Source organism: Acinonyx jubatus, chromosome X (assembly GCF_027475565.1).
Source record: "Acinonyx jubatus isolate Ajub_Pintada_27869175 chromosome X, VMU_Ajub_asm_v1.0, whole genome shotgun sequence".
NCBI lineage: Eukaryota > Metazoa > Chordata > Mammalia > Carnivora > Felidae > Acinonyx > Acinonyx jubatus.
Window position 1 is genome coordinate 118,576,257 of NC_069389.1, and position 19,734 is coordinate 118,595,990.

The following is a 19,734-nucleotide window of genomic DNA, read 5'->3' on the forward strand; positions in this document are numbered from 1 at the left end:
AGAGACCTCGGACCTCGAACTTGGGAACTTTACTGGTTTCCCGTCACAACAGTCATCTCTTTGAAAATCTCTTTTGCTAATAAAGGCACATGACATATATATGTAAACAACAATATAAAATGACATATAATAATGCAATCGATAGGTAAGCATTGATGACATTATAATATCTAACAACATTATAATGAATAAAAATGAAAGTAAATGCAGATTTTATGTACGAGTGTCTCCGGGCCCTAAGGGAGCTCGGGAGCACGGTAGTGATGGCTGCTGGCTTTCCTCTCCCCTGTCTTTGAGTAATTGGGCTGATAATGCCCCTCATTGCCCTGCTCCCGGATTGACACTGCGAGTTTAGCTATGACAGGAAATCAGTAACGGTGTGTGTGTTGCCTGAATGCATTCAGACCTCCCTGCCTCTGCTTTGATAATGTTATTTATGATGAAGGCGAGATCACAGGCTGCACAAATTACGGTTATTGCGGTATTCAGGCATCAGCGGATAAGGCATCCAGATGCCTGGTCACAATTTGTCTTATTAACTTGATTGTCTGATTTCCTACAAGTTCTGCAATGTCTACATGGCAGCCTTCGCGGGGAAAGTTTCACAGAATTCGCACCGTTCCGCGCAAGGCAGCCGCCTCGGTTTAAAATAAGATCCCATCAGGGGAAGGGGGCAGGGGCAACAATGATATGGTCTTACGAAGATTGTTGAGATACTAGATGTGAAGCAAAACTCTTGCGTTCCCTCGTTTTGTTTTGTTCCAAGGTGTTTAAATAATACTGCTCAATGCCATCAGGGCGGTGTCAGTACTTCAAGGGAATAACTTTCCTATTTAGATTTGGCCGTGCAGTCTGTTTAACAGCTATTCCCTTTATAATGGCATGTTGCGGTTCCCAGCATTCCTTAGGGCATGCAGGGAGAATGGCATGGACCTCTTGAATAATTAATATGGTTTTCAGAGCAGTAGTCATGGAAACCCAAGCAGTGTCACATATTTGGATTATAAGAATTAGGCACATTTTGAATATTACATTGAACCCAAAGAGGTGGCCATTCCCCCAAAGACAAAAAGCGTTCTTCCCGATTCCCCTAGCTCAGTGAAATGAACACGGGTTTACTTATTTATTTATGTTCTAGGCCCCGCGTGAAACTAATCCACGCTTCGTAAGAAAATTATTTTTCTATCTTTTGCGTCTGAATTGCTTAATTGGCTTCCTCTGCTCTATATTTGGCGTCTCTGTTTAATTGAGATGTTTTCGCACGCCGGCTTCTGTTTTCATACTTTACCCGGTGCTGTTTGTGGTCACAGGTTATTACTTTTTTATTAAAGACAAAATGTAGAACTTAATTTACAATAAAACAGCATAGACCGCTTGCTGTCTTGAGTATCTCTAAGGTGTCACATCCTATCTAATGCTACGAGGGTGGAGGATTTTCAAGAGGGTTCGATGGTTGCTCTAGACAGTGTTCCCAAGAAGTTCCTAGACCTGTTCTGTTAGACCAGTTGTATGGCTCTTTTATTTGTCTCAAAAAGTGTCTCTTCAGAATCAATATCGTCATTACCTTGGGGTGTGTGTGTGTGTGTGTGTGTGTGTAAGAAGTCAACCAGGCAATAGCAAAAAGCTATCATCCAGTCTTCAGGAAGAGTGTACGTGTAAAGAATAAGAATACGTGGAAGTTATTTATAGAGTGTAAACCCTCTGGTTTCATAAAGTGTGTTATGCTGTTATTTGCTCAGGTTTATTCCACAGACAACCGCACTAAGAGTACCAAGCCTCCGCTTTCCTAGGGGTGACGAAGGAAGTGATTAGTAAGACCCTTACCAAAGATAAAGGAAAGCCAAGACCTCGTTTTATTCCTAGTACTGGTTTTCTGCCGGCTGTTTCAAATTGACTTCCTCACAGAGACGTGTCCCCTCATGGAAGCCCCCGCGGGTTTTGACCGCCTCACTGTGTGCTCCCCCTTGCCAAGTACCCCTGGGTGGTGGGGTCCTCCTTGGCAGCCCCAGATTGCCCCCTTGCCTGACGTGGATCCTTCCTCTAGGACGAACACGCTCGGTTCGTCCTTTCTTCCCCCAAATGTGGTTACCGCAGTGCCACAGTGATTTCCTGGCGTGAGGCCCCGCCTACTTGTCACCTCTCAGCCCCTGCTACTGCTTTCGTTAGGATTCTGGCTGCGTGGCTGGCCGTCCATCTGGTGAGGAGTGGCAGCCCCCCCGCTCTTCCTCTGGTCCCCCAGTGGGTGCGCTGTCCCACTGCGCTTTCTTTTAGTCCTGTGTGGCACGTACCGTGGCTCTCGGCCTTTAATTCTTTCCAGTGAACTGACCCAGTCGGAAAATTCCGAATGCCTGTGATTCGAGGTGCTCTTTCTTCTTGGAAGTTCGCAGCCTGTGTTTATGAAGTCTGCCTGCCTGCAAGGGCCTGTTGACTTCCTCCCTGCCTGTGCTTCACCCCCAGGGCTGTCTCTCTGACGTTCCCCCAACTCCTTTCCTCCCTTCTTTGTTTCATTGGCAACGGCTTTCCTCCCTACCTCCCCCCCCCCCCCATCGCTTTTTCTAGCCTGTTCCTACTGGTCTTTCAAGGTTCAACTTCCTGGTCATCTCTTGCCCCCTTCATGGTCCCCGGGCCCTCCCACACTGAAGCAGACGTGCTGGGTGTAGACAGGCTTGCCTCCACCCCCCTGAAACTGCAAGGGGCTCCGGGGCGAGCAGCCCGTCTTCTTTATTTTTCCAGCTTCTGCCCTATGGACAGTGTCCAGCACGTAGGAGGTGCCCAATAAGCGTCCCTGGCAATGTTGGGGTCCGTTTCAAACTCTGTGAAGATTGTCAGGCTGCTTTGTTTTGTTGCCTCACGTGAGATTTGCTACCTCTACTTGTGCCCCAACACGCCACGGGACACTCCAGGACGCCTTGTCAGCCAGCTAGCGCCCCGCGGGGCAAAGATAGTTGAATGTGGACTGTGAAACATGCTGATTTCAAAAATTAAATCGCTTTGCAATTTCTCATGTAAGTGCGCACGTCTAGTGGAGGAAAAAGAAACGTGGAGCGTGTCCCGTGACATCGGGTCTGGCCTCTTAGGCAAATGTTTTAGAACGGTACCCTCCGCCCACGGCCCAGAAGCACCGCCGTCACCTTAATTAATTACAGACACAGAGATCTCCCCCGGACAGGGGCTTTGGGAGTTCCACGGGGAAGGACACCTTGCCCCAGAGGCTCTGCGGTTGGCGTTACCGCAGTTGCGGATTTCGTTTCCGGGCCGGAGTCAGCTACACTTGAGCCGTGCCTGTGTTCGCTAAGCTGTTTTGAAGCGGGAGGCACCGGGGCTCTTGTGTCTGTGATCAGGAATGCAGCAGGCAAAATCAAATAGTAATTTGAAATAGAAATGTTCTGTTGTGACAATTAAGCACCATTGTTAGCCTCCATATGCTGAACTGAAAACCCAAGTAGGTCTGTAATTGATGGCTGAAATGGCTGAATATAGCCTCCGTATTTGTTACCAGATTGCCTCCAATATATTTTGTCTGTAAATAACGTTGGGGTAGTACACACAGCTATATGGAGCGAAATTTTACCTGAGATGCACGCTCACAGTTTTCCCTGAGTTCAGTGCAAGGCCAAGCACAATTTAGTTCGGTGAATAACAGGCTTTTAACAGCAACATGTATATCATAGCCACACGTGTTCCGAAAAATAAACTGATTGTTGTCATTTGCCACAGTAAGGAGACAGTTGTCTGTAGTAATATATTTAAATGATGCTATTAGTCATTTATGCCCCCAATGTAAATGCTGTTTCCTGTTGGTTTTAGTAAATATAACAGTATAGCAAGAACCTCTTGATGCTCAGAGACCTAACTGGAACCCGGGCTAAATAAGATTAAAGAGCAATCCCTGCTCGCAGCGCGCGGCCACCAAGTTAAAATCGTCTTCTGTTTTGCGACGGCCTGGAACACCGGTCACGGACCTGCCGGCTGGGCTTTACGGCGCTCAGTCTGCAAGGTGGGCAAATGGACGTGAGGACACAGAAATCTTCTTCGAGGGTAAACGATCGTGAGGTGCGGGGAGTGGTGAGGAGAGGTGGCAGAATGTGGCGCTGGCGAGGGGAGGATGGGCAGGGGTTCCTTTGCGACACGCGGAACCACTTTCCTTTGGGTCCTGCGTCTCTCGCAGAGATTTTTAGGGGGAACGTGTGGCTTTTTATGTTTTCCATTGCCGAGGGAGGTCGTTGCCGTGTCCTCTGCCGCCACGTTGGCCTTTGCACAGAGGCATCTCTGTGCCCCGTGCCTCCTATTTGCCAGATGGCCGTTGCCGGGTCTGAGTCGGTGAGGCTGGTGCTTATCAAATTCAACTCAGCTTCGAGGAGTCTCCGCTTCTAAGGGGCTTATCCTTGGAGGCGGCCCATCCACCTTGTGTAAAAGAATTCCCAGGTACAAAATCCAGGTCGTGGCATATTTCTTTTGAGGTAAAAGTAGTTAAAATAAAATCAAAAGTAATTTTGTCCCATTCTTTACAATACTGGCGTAAGTCAAACAGACTCGCATGAAGGGCCCCCAATTTTTTTCTTCCAAAGGAAACTATTGGAAGTTAGACACTTTGTAGAATGAATAAGCTCTATTAAAAAAAAAAAACCCTCAAAATTAAACTTTCTTTTTTTTTGTTTGTTTTAAAGTTATTTATTTATTTTGAGAGAGAGAGAGAGAGAGAGAGAGAGAGAGAGAGAGAAATCTTAAGCAGTCTCCACGCTCAGCATGGGGCTTGATCTCACGACACTGGGATCATGACCTGAGGCGAAATCAAGAGTCGGATGCTTAACCAACCGAGCCACCCAGTCGCCCCCAACTTCACTTCTTAACATAAATAAGAAAAAACAAGTTTATACTGCCATTAAAACTTTTTCTTTTTAAGTTTAATTTTTATATGTTTTCGACGTACAAAGAAGTTGCAAGAATCGTGCAAAGAATGCCCATATACGTGTGACCCAGATTCCCCCAATGTTATCATTTTACCACATTTGCTTTTTTCTTCTTTGCCTGTATAACTATCTATGTATCTATGTACTTTTTTTCTGAATTATTTGAAAGTATAGACATGCTACTCCTCTTATTCCTAAATAGTTGAATGTATATTTGCTAAAAACAGTCTCTTACATAAGCGCGGCACGTTATTCACACTCAGGAAGTTGACCTTGGTGTGACACCGTATCTAATCTAGAGATATCCAGATTTTGCCAGTTGTCCCAATAATGTCCTTTATGGCAATAGAGGTTCAGCATTCAGCCTTTAGTCTCCTTTAATCTGGAAAATTTTCTCAGTCTGTCTTTGTTATTTCATGACCTTGATATTTTTGAAGATTATAGGCCATTTATTTTGCAGTGCATCCTTCATGTTGGGTTTGTCTGATGTTTTCCTGTGAGTAGATTCAGATTACATGCTATTGGCATCTCGATGCATCATATCAGAGAGCACATGCTGTTGATTTGTCCAATTATTGGTGATGTTCTTTGATCACTAGGTGAAGGTAGTATCTGTCACCTTCCTTCCCTGTAAACTTAGTATTTTTCCTCTTTGTAATTAGTAAGTATCTCATGGGGAGATACTTTGAGACTGTGTAAATTATCTTGCTCCTCATCAGAGTTTCACCCGCAGCCCAAATGACAAATGGGCAAGAGCATGTGAGTAGACATTTCATCAGAGGGTTTTACAAATGAAAAGATGGTTAGCATCATTAGCCGTCAGGGAAGTACACATTAAAACCACAATGAGATCGTACGTCACACCCACTGAGGTGACTGTAATCAAAAAGACACACGATACCAAGTGTTGATGAGGAGGTAGAGAGGTTGGAAACCTCGCACGTTGCTAGGTGGTAATTCAAGATGGCGGAGCTGCTGTGAAAAAATGTTTGGAAGTTCCTCAAACAGTTAAACATAGAGTTACCATAGAGTACGACCCAAGAATTTCACTCTCAGGTATATATTCAAGAGAATTGAAAACACAGATCCACACAGACACTTGTACATGAGTGTTCACAGCAGCATCATTTATTTATTTAAAACAATTTTTAAATTTTTAAATTGGACCATCAACACAGACCCCAACTCGGGGCTCAAACTCACGAACTGCGAGATCATGGCCCGAGCCGAGATCAAGAGTCGGACACGTAACCAACTGTGCCACCCGGGAGCCCTGCAGCATCATTTATAATAGCCCCAAAGTGAAAACCAAAGTATCTTTCAACTGATGAATGGATAAAGAAAATATGATATATGTCCATACCATGGAGTATTATTTACCCCTAAAGAGAAATGGAATTCTAACCTATGTTAAACATGGCTGAACCTTGAGAACATCATACCGAGTGGAAGAAGCCAGTCACGAAAGACCACATACTATATGATTCCATTTACATGAAATGTCCAGAATAGACAGATCTGTAAGAGACAGAAAATACGTTTGTGCTTGTCAGGGGCTGAGGGACGGGGAAATGGGGAGCAACTGCTTGATGGGTACAGGGTTTCCTTTGGGGTGATAAAAAGCATTCTGCAGCTGGTGGTGGTCGTACAACCTTGCGAATAGACTAAAAGCCACTGCATTAGCATTTGTTGATGATTCATTGGTGACTCCATCGAACCAGTTATTATGGCGGATGCTAAGTGGTGATTTTTAAAATTCCATCATTCCTGTGACATTTCTGTTGGCTTTCCACAATGAAGCCAGACTTTCCTCTCTTCCTCTTTCTTCCCTCCTTTTTCTGTCTTTCCGTGTGGATTCTTATGTTTTTCAATGGACTGTGATCCTCCACTATCATTATGGTTCTGATGCTCAAATTGTTCCCAGTTTGACCAGGGAGAGCCCCATAATGGTGGTTCGGGTGTCTGTTTTTGTCACGTGCCTGCCATTCTTTAAGTCCGTTCTCACTTTATCCATTAAAACAAAAATTATCCCGGTTCATCTTGTACTTTGTCTGTTCCAGCCCTGGAACCGGCTGTTTTCCAAGGAATACTGTCAGTGGAAATGACGTTTGGAAACCAAGAGCTGGGAACTACGTGTGCTTATTACTGCTGGGACGCGATTGAATCTGAGCCCTCTTAGCAGACAGTGCTAGAAAATGCAGGTGCATTCTAGAGAAACCTGGATCTCTTCAGTCACTGTATGTTAACTTAGTTGCTCCATTCTAGAATACACAGAAAGTTTTGGAATTGTCTTTAGCCTAAAGGTATATGGTTGAAAGCTACCTGGTTTCAAAAGCTACCTGGGTTCCTTCTCCATCGCGCACCTCCCCCCACACACCTGCCCTGAGTGTACTTACGTTATTGATTTGAAAGATAGATCCGCTCATTTGTTTCTTCGGGGGGGGGGGGTTTGTTTCCTGATCTTTAGTATTTGTTTCCCTTCTTTTGAAATCATTGTGAAACATTAACATGGTTTCAAATGTTAGAGCTTTTTCACTTAAAAATATGTCCATGTCAGTTCATAGAGCTCTTCTGCATTTTAAAGCGTATTTTAATTAACCGAATCTCTAGTAAAGAAACGTCAAATAACTTCTTGCTAGTAAAGAAATGTCAAATAACTTCTTGCTTCTTTACAAAACACGTCACTTAATCTTTTATTTTGAAACTTATTTTCAAATGCCGGGACTTTTTAAAATGATGGCAGAGAATGTTAAAGAATCATTAGCAATCCAAGAGAGAGAGCTAGGAAAATGGCTGATGTAATAATTGAATAATCAAGGAAGAGACTGAAAAACTAAACTTTATTATGTCTGCTTACCAGCTGTTAAAGTGGGTCACCGAGGTCAGCTTGACCTAGTTATGTGTCCCTGGGGATAAATCAAATCACCCCCCCCCTTTTTTTAACTGAGTATCTACTTTGTGCCAAGTGCCATTTGGACATAGAAGAAACATAAGATGCAATCCCTGACCTTAAAGAGCTTCAGATCTCATTGGAGGCAGAAGGCAAACATGGATAAACGGAAAATCCAACCTTGCGGAACAAGGCGCTGTTCCAGGGTAATAGATAATTATTTAACAAATGGATTGTTCCAGCTTCCAAGAAGATCGTGACTGCTCCAAGAGTTCAGAGGTGAAGAGCTCTGAGCACTGGCCTGGCCCAGTCCCGGGATGTCTCAAAGCTGGGATTTGAGATGGTTTGGGAGGGCACATGGGTAGGTGCAGGGAACGGGGAAGAGCTGGTGGGTACAGACAGAGGCAGTGCACCCCAGTGGTTCTGAGGACAGCACCGGAGCCAGGACGCCCAGATTTCACTATTGGCTCTACTGGGGTCAGGTCACTTATCCTTCTAGGTGTCGGCTACCTTCGTCTATAACATAGAGCAATAATGGTATCTGTCATGTGAAGATCTTGTGAAGCTTAAACAAGGTAACCCATGCAGCATTTAGCACAGAGTCTGGCACACTCTCAATAGATATTTGCTATTTTTGTGTGAAGGCACAATGGTAGGAAAGCAGGAGATGTAATAATTTAAGAAGAGTGAATAAAAGGGGCGCCTGGGTGGCTCAGCTGGTTGAGCGTCCGACTTCGGCTCAGGTCATGATCTCACGGTTTGTGAGTTCAAGCCCCGCGTCGGACTCTGTGCCGACAGCTCAGAGCCTGGAGCCTGCTTCGGATTCTGTGTCTCCCTCTCTCTCTCTGCCCCTCCCTCGCTCATGCTCTGCCTCTCTCTCTCAAAAATATATAAACATTAAAAAAAATTAAAAAAAAAAGAAGAGTGAATAAAGGGGCACCTGCGTGGCTCAGTCGGCTAAGCATCCAGCTTTGGCCGAGGTCATGATCTTGAGCCCCGCATCGGGCTCTCTGCTGTCCGCACAGGGCCCGCTTTGGATCCTCTCTCCCCCCTTCTCTCTGCACCTCCCCCACTCAAGTGCTTTCTCTCTCTCTCTTTCTGTCTGTCTCTCTCAAAAATAATAAAGAAAACAATTTTTAAAAGGAAGAAGAGTGAATAAAGCAGTCTGATTGGATTGGAGTGTTCAAGAGGGGGGCAGTGGGAAGTATATGTTGAGACTGTCTTATGGAACGAGCAGCCATGGTAGCTGATATTTCTGTGTATCAATCTGTTTACTCCTCTCACCAACCTTATGAGTTAGGGATTACTAGTGTCCCCAGTTTATAGCTGAGGGCAAATCGAGGCACAGAGATGTTAAGTGACTTGCCCAAGTTCACAATGCTGTGGAGTGGAGGGTCTGAGGTGTCAGACCAAGGAGTTTGAGTTTTGTTCTGTAGGCAATGGGGAGCCATTGGGAGTCTTTAATTGTGTGTCTGTAGGTGTGAGGGAGGTTACTCACATGAACTTGTTTGAGTTAAGGAATTGTTCAACCTGCCTGTCATACTGGATGAAGACAGAGAGAAGGGCAGAGAGAAAGGGAAGGAGGGAAGAAGAGAGGGAAGCAGGGAGGGAGAGAGAGAGAGATACCTAGGGCTCAGCAAATGAATGAATAATGATACTTCCTCACTCTGGGCTGCCTCTTGTAGCGTATATAATGGTGTGTAATGGAGAAAGCATCTCATTGGCACAGTTACAACTATGTGCACACTGAGAACTGAATTTTAATAGGTGTGCATTCAGATGAAGTGTATGGTCTTATGTTTTGTTTTCAAACTTGAGAAAATATGATTTTCTTTTAAAAGGTTTCTAAATGTATTCACTGTAGATTCACTAATACTGAATGTGAAGTTGCACAAATTCTCTTGTAGGCTGTAATATAAGTACTAGCTCAGCAGACACACAGCATTAACTAGCCTTGAGTTACAGGGTTTGTGGCTACTAGGAGAAATGTCATTACGCCCCTTCCGGGAGCTGTTAACCTTGGAAATGGGGGAGTTAGTTGTGGCAGGTGCTTTCGTTGGTAGAAGATAATCTCAGCCACACTTTGATGGAAATAGTTTTTAGGCTTTTAGAGTTTCAAGAGGTTAATATTCCACACGTGTTCCTTTTAGGTGACACTAGCTTCCTTTCCTCTCCTGAGTATACATTATTACAGGAGGATAATACTCGAATTGTTGAACTAGAGTAGTGACAAGTGTTTTAGTAAATCTGTGGAAACGCTTTGGAATCTGAGCCCTGTCAGTCTACAAATTAAGCAAATATATGCCCAGTTCATCTTTTCAGTGCAGTTTAAATATTTGAAACAAAGAATTCTCCAGCGTTTGGAGAATGGGACAGATATTGGGCTAATAAGGGGTGCCCTTCTGAATAGTTTTACATATTTCATTGGTGACAAGAGAGTACTTTTTAAATTACCTACATTACCATTGACATCAGTGGGCAGTTTAACTCATAGAATCGTAGACTTTTACAGTTGGCAGGAATTTTAGACATTATCTGATCTGCCCTCTTCATTTGACCCAATAGAGGGTATGGCTTAGAGGCTCAATTACTTGTCCAAGGTCACATACCTAGCAGAGCTTGCCTGCCTGCCTTCCTTCCTTCCTTCCTTCCTTCCTTCCTTCCCTTTCCTTCCTTTATTCTTCCTCTGTTCCCTCTGTCTCTTCCCTTTTCCCTTTCTCCCTTCTCCTTCCCTGCTTCCTGATTTTCTCTGAACAAACATTTATGTACTGGGCACCTTCTAGGTGCCAGATACCAGTCTGGGCACTGGGGACCCAGCAATGAACGAGGCAGCAAAGTTCCCTGCTCTCATAGTCCCAATTTAATGTACTCTTAAATGCCTTTCTTCCAGACTGGAGCTCATACCCTACTCTGTTACTCTGCTAGGGATTCACTGACCAAGACAATCTAGAGGGAGAGAGAATTTCTGCCTTAAAAGCACGTGCAACATTATGCAGCCAGCCTTCTGCATATTTTAGGGGATAGGTCCAGGAAGGGGATATTCTGTTTACCTGATTCTGACAGTGTTTCCAAAGCCAGAAAGGCCAACCACTCCAAAATTGGATGACTGGTGGGAAATTACTTTCAAACATATTGCTCATGATGAAAAAACATTTTAGTGTATGAATATTTTATTGAGCAAAGTGCCTGTGAATAGCTCCAGAATTTTGTAATATGCAGCATGAGGTGTGTAATAAATTTCATAATTGAAAAAAGAAAGGTGATTACAAAAACATGGCTTTAAGGGGGCTAATAACTCCCAGAAAGAGCACACGAGTGCATAACCGCTTGAGCATTAGAGTGCTAGATCTTGCAAAAGGCCCCGCAATGAAAGTTGGAGTTGAGTCCTTAAAAGGAAAGATCACACTAAAGGTACCTTTATCTCTTTGCCACGGGAAGGAGGCTGCCTGAGGAACAGTGGCTGAGCTCCACTGTGGAGCCTGGCTCTACGTCCCTTCGCAAATGGGACAGATAGGATCCAGGCTTATACTGGCTCCCGTTGGAAAAGCAGGCATATAGATCTAGAAATATATTAGTTTTTCATGCATGCTTAGAGATCCGCTGTTTGCTTAGGTGTCAGTCCAACCTTTTGTTTATGCCACACTTTCCTGCTTACCCGACATGCACTTTGCACATAGGAGATGTCCCGAGCTTGTTGTTGAGGTCCAGTTTTCCAGGGTTTCTGCCTCCCCCAAAAAGCAGTCCCCCTGAGGTCCTCTTCGGAGAGCATCAGTGTGCTTTAGCTTTGATGGCCTCACTAGTCCGGAGAATGGCTCTTTTGACACTGTGGGTGGACTTGGAACGGCTGGAAGATGGCCCGCTCTGGTACTCTGTCCCGCACAGGCTCTCAGGCAGCCGCGCGCACCTGCCCGGGCATGTGCACGGCATGGCTTTCCACATTAACGGAATGCAGCACGTTGATCCAGAAGCAGCAACATTTGCTCATATGGGTAAAATGGCGACATCTCTAATGCAGTGATGTGACCCGGCCAGAGTCACTCTTGGCAACGATGGAGTGGCAGTTGTGCTGTGGCTTTAAAGGCTTCATTCATGCGGTGGATGGTGGACAGGGGCCGCTGGGCAGGGGCCGTAGAGGTGCAAGTTTCACTGTTGTTGCCTCATCAGGCCTCCCCTTTGTTAGCCCTTCCGACTTTTGAATTTGCCACTTTGCACCCCAAGATCAAACTGGAGGGAAACTACTTGTGAAGGTCAGAGAGGGGAGGGACTTTGACTTCTGGGTTCCAGTAAAGAACATGTTAAGCCCGTGGGTTTGTTCAGTGAGTCACGTTGCAGAAATTTTGTGAAATTTTTCCTCCAGACCAATCGTTCCCTGTTCACATTAAAAAAAAAAAAATCAATATCTGAGTATAAGCTGATTAGAATGCTTTCTTTCCAGCGTGAAAAGTTGTGCTTTATTTCAATCAAGGCAGAAATACCAAAACATTACACAATTTATACTAGCTTACCGGTGCGAAGTCAGGTTTGTTTGGTCATCTGCACGCCACTGGCGTTTTGTTTTTTCTAATCATCTTGCCCCGGATTGTTGGAGAGAGCTGATAAGAGATGATGCTTGATTAAAGTGAGTCGCAGGACCCCTGCTCTGTCTTTCAACAGAGTTTGTACGGACGTAGTGACATACTGGCCATGGAGATCAGAAGAGCCACTGTATGTCACTGATTAAATGAGACTGAAACCATGCCATCCATGGATCTGCATGGCACGTGGCCAGTTGAGAGCTGAGCTAGGTTGGCATTCACGGCAGGGGAGTTGGAAAATTGCCCAGGTCACACCTAACCCAGCGGGTCTCTCACTGTGGTGACAAGACAATCAAGTTGACGGACTTCGAGAACTTTCGTCTTTCCACAGATGGGGGAGACACAGAGGCAGTGAGAGGCATTTCACCGCGCTGATGTGACTTTTTAAATCTACTGTCACTGGTGGCGTGGATGTGAATTCCGGCGGTGTTAATTATGAGGAATTAAAAAGCCACTCTGAGCAGACTGTACCTTTCGCACTCTGATACAAACTAGGCTCTGGCATGAGAATGTCTCTTCATGCGTATCCAACCCCAAAGGGCCACCGGATGCGGTGTTCTGAATGTGAATCCTGAACTTACGAGGGGCCAGGGAGACAGGATTCCAAAGGCGGGTGACTGTTTCAGGAAAATACTGCAGCCCCTGCCTGGAAATCACCCGGCCAGTGACATCTGGAAAGGAGAATTTATTTATTTGCTTGTTGGTGCGTTACGACTTCTGAAATACAGTTTTTACTGCATTCTGTGTAGACCCCACTGCATCTGGTAACAGATGCGTTGCCCGAGTGGCTCTAGGGTGTCCATTTCCTCTTCAGGAAAATTTCACCAGCTTCTTACAAATGAGGCACTCCTCCACCAGCCTAGTGTATTACGCTCAATAGCAGTCTCGTTACCCCAAATATGTTGCAGAAAGTAAACTGTGAAAAAAGAAATACCGATATAAACAGTGCAGCTATAAGGCAGATGCTTAATTTATATTACGGTAACCTCAAAAGGCCATATTATGGAGGAAACCCACCTAGAAATGGAAATAGGTAAAACTGTAAAATGCTACCTTTCAGCCAAACTGAAGCCCTATTGTTCAACGGATTAGGCATTGAGGCTGGTCACAGAACAGCAGCTCTCCGCGTCAAGAACACGAGTGTTTTAGTAAAGGCATCTGCCAATCGTTACCAGAAAACACACAGTTGGATAGACATTAAAATATACTACCTTCCATAGAGAGCAAAGCTGGCGGTGTGAACACAGAGCCGTTCTTGGATTTGCTGGCTGTCTGAGGAGCAAAGACAGCCATTGGCTATTAGGAAAAAGAAGGAAGCAAATCCATCAATATGTAATTGGCCCTTCCCTTTTGTCTAAAGATCATATTGCTCAAGGGGGCAGGCACACCACTTTTGTTCTGTGTGTGTGCTCTCTTTTACACCTTTCCCTGTCTGCTGAGTGGGCACGTACCCGGGCCTCGCTTTTGGTGGTCCACTAAGAACTCTTTGCATATCCACACTCTGCATGCTTGTAGGTCTTTCTCTCACCCTCTGTCCCTCCCTCCCTTTTTTTTTCTTTTCTTTCCTTCATCTCCGGAGCCCCCGAGACCTTGGTGATTCCCCCAGGAACGCATCCTCGCCGCCCTCAGATTCTCTAAGAAGTGCGGGCCAAGGCAGCATCGCCTCGTTCAAGGTCCTAGCGGGTCAGAGTGTGGGAATCCACTCTGTGGCATCTAGTGGCTCCAAAGAAATCTTCATGGACCCTTCCAGAAGGACCAGAGTCCTGAGGGCAAGGTGGAACAAAGCCCCGGGTTACTAATATCCAAAATAAGGAATTTCCACATTTATTCTATTTCTTACGTTCTATTGTTATATTTCTTAAATGTTCCCTACACCCAAGACTCAGTAAAATGGTTACTTTTCATTATGTTTTCAAAGAGGGGCACACGAAGACAGGGGAGTGGTCGTATGTGCAAAATGATTGGACGGAAACCATATGTCTAGTCTTGCGACATTTCCATTCGGAAAGTACTTGTCTGTGCCAAAGCAGTGGGGGGTGCTTGGGGTGCAGGTTACCGTATATGCAACCCGTGTTTACGATTTCCCTTAAATGCACGAGCTGGTTGTTTCTCTTTGAATTGCTCTTGCCACCACCTGGGTATTACAGACAGGCCAGCGTCAGTGATGAGCTTGTATGTTCATCGAAACACCAGCAGTCGTCACCCAAATGTACGCTTGGTCTGAATTTTCTTCCTCTTGAGCTTACCAGTAGTGCCATCAAAAGAGAATGTCAGACATGAGGTCCATCCGCAGACCCGAGCCACGGGGAGCAGGGGGGACACAGGTCATCATAATTAGCTGACAGCGAAGTTCTCGGGCAGCGCTGGAATGGAAAGAACGCTGGATGTGTATGGAAGTTTGTCTGCAAGTCGGTCCAGTGGCTGCATTGTAGGGCAGAGAGTTCCAGAGCTCTGCAGGCAGAAGAGCTGGCCCAGCCCCACTACTGGGGGCTAAGTTAATTCACTTATGAGAGCTTCCATCTCTCTCTCTCTCTCTCTCTGGAATCGAGCTGATCATCATTTCTACCTTGCTTTTGTCGCTAAGGATCAAACAAAATACACAGCAAGCACTGTAAGTACCATATAGTGCCACACACATGCCGCTTATTCTTGTGCGTTGCGTATTATTATCTGCATCCCTTATTTAATGGCTTCCAGCCTTGATCAGCTCTTTCAAGGCATGGACTGGATTTCCTGCATCATTAGCGAAGAGACTTCCTTTTCTGAGAGGGCCAAGATTAGACTCTGTGTAATGTTGCCTTCCTTAGAAGTGACCACGTTCGAGTACTAATTTTACGTGCTCTTGAGCATTTGGCAAATGAAGTGGAACACTTTTGAAAAAACATCTTTCCATTCAGACAGTTGTCTCACAACACAGACCTAACGTTTCTGATCCGAGCCAGGCTACACACCGTTTTCAACGGGATTTCTTTCTTTCGTGAAAAATGCAGCTCACCCACGACTTGTTCCTGTCTCAGGAAAACGCTCACCGCCACATTTCCTCATTAGCTTCGCCTAAGACAGGCTCCTGTGTCACAGCTGATGGAGCCTTTATGAGCCTTTTAGCCAAATGACTGATGTTTGCCTCGTTATGTCAGATCTGGGGGCACTCCTGGCATCTCTCTTTATTCCCTGTCGAACACCATCAATCGAGCAGCTGCCGGCACCCGTGATCGGGCTGATTATGAAAATGTGCTCAGGAGCCTGACGACGCCGACTGGCTTTTACCTGAAGAGGCCGGTAGACGCTACCTACAGCTTGCAGTTCTGTGAACGGCGGAGTTTGTCCCTGGACGGACAGTCGCCTGAGTCCGTTGGAACTAGGGGTGGGCCATGCAAATTAACTTTGGCTCATTATGGAAGAAGTTCCTAGAAAGATGGCTCTTGTCCCTTTTAGCCATTTCTCCATTCACCCCTGAGAAGATCCTTTGGTCCTTTCATTTTGATTTCTTGTCCACTAGACAAGTTCATTACTCCCAGGGCTATGCGAAGAAAGATAAAGCCCGAGGCCTGCTCATAGAGAGTATGTTTCTCTAAATGCACTTCTGAGAAATGATGGCAAACACTTGTTTATGGAGAGCGTCAAGTTTCCCTGATTATGTGATGACGGCTTCCTTCGTTGCCGAAGATCAAAATGATCTGTGAGGTTTTGTGATTGTGGGACTGCTCCTGGCCCGCCCGGCTGGTGGAGTGCTCTGCAAGTGATGGGGGTTTGGGCTTCCTGAGAAAACCCCCCTCCCATTCCCGAGCCAGCTGGAGGGGGTCAGGGGTTCTTGGCCTGTGGCCTCTGGATAGGGCGTGGCTAGGTGCCTTGTGTGGTGTCAGCTCTGTGACCTCAAGCTCATCAATGCCAGGTGCTCCCACCCAGGCTCGGGCAGGGTGACCTGTCCCTCATGGCTCTGAGGTTGTGACAGCCTTACAGCCTTGCCTCCTCCCAGCTTGCCGTTGACCCAAAAGTGTAGCCATATGGCATTTCTCTCTCTGTCCCCGGATCCAGCCTCGCTTTGTATCCTTTCTGGCTTAGAAAACCGGAAGCTGGTTTTTTAAATAATTTAGTTCAGAACCTCACGTTGCCCTAATGGTGTTTGAAATAGACCATTCTGCAGACCCTGTATGGGGGTCCAGGCTGATGGCCCAGAATCATGTCCCCATGTATTCAGGGAAACCTGGAGAGACTGTCACTGGAACTTGACATGCTCATTTCTAGTCATTTCTGACCAGCTTTTAATTCTCTAAACCAGCCAGTCCCTGCGGTGGTCAAACAGTGGGTGGGTGGGGAGGAGTCTTTATATTTGTTTAACACTTTGTATAGATGGTGTATCACGATTGCATTTCTCTGTAATGACAAGGAGTCTAGAGACATGGGTGTGAATAAGGGCCTGGTGGTATGTAAAATACGTAGTTCAAGACCACCTGGGACCTAAAGAGGAAGTTTGGTAAAAAGCATAGGTTTGCAACTCTGGCTTAGCATCAGAATCGCCTGGGAAGCTTGGAAAACATACCCGTGTCCAGAATCCACACATGGCAGTTAAGTCCAAACCTCAAAGATCGGGCTTCTCAGTCTAGCCTCTGGCCTTATTGGTGCTGTGAACTTAGAGAAATCATTTACCCTCTCGGAATCTCAGGATCCTTATCTGTAGAATGATAATCCGAGTAATGGCTACTGTGTATCAGTTGCTTCCTCTATACCAGCCATGCACTGACTGCATTACCCGTGTGGTCTTCCTTAACCTTCACAAAAACCTCAGAACGTTGGAGTACTATAGTTAACTCCATTGTACAGATGTGGAAACCGAGGCTCAGAGCGTTTGGAGAATTTGTCCGGGGTTACACAAATGATGAACGTAGCACCAAGACTCCAACCCAAGTGGCGTTGGCCCCAGAGTCCAAACTCTTAACCATCATTCTAGGAAATAGTGATCACCACCATCATGATAATTTCTTTGCCAAGTTTATATGTTTGAAAGCTCTTGAAACTGTATGTGGCTCTGCACGTGGAAATTGTTTACTGGTGGCAGTAATAGTAGTCAGAAGACTGGGTTGGGAATTTCAGTTTTTGAAACATAAATTCCAGCCAGGCTTTAGTAAGGTCTGGAATCAATTCAGAAATACATCTGGGACACCCTCCTCAGGACCTCTTTTTACCTAATGTTTATATCTGCTAAATTTCAGGTTCTTGCCCACTTTGCAGAGCTAGCTGTGTAACATCAGGAACGTAATTGGTGTTTAAAAGAAGAGAGGTGTAGTTGTCATGTGTGAATTAGCTGCTTGGACTTTTTTCAGTGCCGGGTTGATCACACACATCTAATTTAACTCCTTTCCAAAGCCACACCAAAACTACAGTGAAGGAGGTGGTTTTGTTTTTGTTTTGTTTTGTTTTTTCAAAGGGATAAACCCCAAAGGACTGGGACAATGGAGTGGAAATAAAACTTGGGAGGCTGGAGAGCATTTGGAGAAATAGTAACCGATTTAGCAGATCTAGAAATCCAAGCCCTAAGCCGGCAGCTGGAAAAGCAGGGAATCTGTCCAATTCATGTCACAGAACCCTCAGAAAGCCCAGGAATTGCTGGTGCCAGATATCCTAGGAGCTGTGTAAGAAGACATTAGATCCCTAACTCTCCTCCCTTCCTCTTCCATTCTCCCACCTCTGCAGGAAATGGGGGGTTTATTCTCTGAGAGGGTGAAGCAGAAGGTTGTCCTGGGGTACTTTCCTGGAAACAGGGACATGAAGCGAACACAACATACACCACCGACCAAATTCAGGGACTGCCAGTCTGCTTCCCCTCAAATGCTGGCAAACAGGATCCACCCTTATATTCCACAACGAAAGGAGATAGAGAGAAATGTCCATAAACTTCCTGTGGGAGGGAGGGAGAGACAGAGAGAAGGAGGAGGGGAGAGCGAGACAGAGAGAGAGAACAAGCAGGTATCATACAAAGGGACAGAAATAAGAATGGGTATGAACTTCTTAAGCAACGATGGAAGCCAGAAGACAATTCTCAAGGAAAATTACTTCCACCCGAAGATTTCTCCTAGCCAAATGATTGGTCAAGTGGGAGGGTAGAATGAGGACAATTTCAGACACTCAGGATCTCAAAACAATTTGTCTCCAACCAATCCTTTCTGAGCAAGCTGCCGGAGGACTTGTTTCTTCCCTAGAGCGAAGGAATATATCAAGCAAGAGGGTGGCATCCATACAGGAAGGGGACACAGGAGGGCCAACACGGGAGACCTGCAAGGGCAGGCGGGTTGCGGGGTGATGGTGAAGCGGATCCCCCGTGTAGACGGGACCAGTCTGGGTTGGAGAAGGCCAGAAGGCTCTGAAGGAAATTTATCATATTTACTGAAGATCAAATGATGGTACTTCCACAGCTGGGAGAGAGTTTGGGTTTGTGTTAGTGATAAGGGCAGAGAAAAGTAAGCCAGGCAAGAATAAAAGCCAAAGATGAGCATTAACTGCAAAGAACTGTGCAGGAAAGGAAAACCATAGTCTAGACAACTTAGTGTTGACCAGCATGTATAATCCTGAGAATGTAAAAGTAAGTTTCGATGTCCCCAAAGTTTTGATAAAATGTGTTAGGAAGGTGGAGGGATGGGAAGACTTGAGTATGCGGTTGGGTCGGGGGAGAGTAAGAAGGCTAAGTGGTCGCCTTCCATTGAAGGAAGTGATCGAAAATATCTGAAACTGGAAAATCAAGAGCTAGCCATACGATTGTGTTATGTAGAGAAATGGGGAGCAAGCGTGCAAAGGACAAAGTCAAGAAAAGTTACAGTTGCCTCTTGAGGGGAGGGAAGGAGATGCGGGTCGAGTGCAGGGCTGGAGACTGTCATCACAAATCGTTTGCTAAGCAGGTGATGGTCACAAAAGAAGAAAGAAGTCCATCAGCAGAGAAGCAAAGCCTTCCTCGGAGGTTAATTGTGGAGGAGAAACAATCTAACACCGAGGAAATGAGCTCTGTGCATCCGGGGAACAAGAGCCTGCCCCCAACGTTCATGGCCCCTTGCGAATTGGCGTGACTGCCTGGCCAAGGGACCGGGAAAGCAGCACAAAGACCCCTTCATCTAGCCAGGTCTCTTCTCTCGTCGCTTGCAAATCCAGTGGCACTGACCCAAATCCAGTGGGCACTTGCGAGGTAGCCTCTGAACAGAGTATAAAGTGAGACTGCTATGTTCCATCTCCTTCGTCTAGCAATTGGGATTTTCCCTGACTTGGGCGTTGGCATTGGCATCGCTCTTTAGTATTTCAGCTCTCTGAACTAGGCCGAAGAGCGACACGCTGAACCCTGGGACAAATCCTAAATGCCAGTTAGCAAGGTTTAACA

General features: G+C 45.7%; 1 protein-coding gene across 11 annotated transcripts in view; it reads left to right on the top strand.

Moving 5' to 3' along the window:
• AFF2 (ALF transcription elongation factor 2) overlaps window positions 1-19,734 on the top strand; it is a 455,357-nt gene that overhangs the window by 73,731 nt on the left and 361,892 nt on the right. The gene's annotated exons all lie outside the window — the stretch shown is intronic.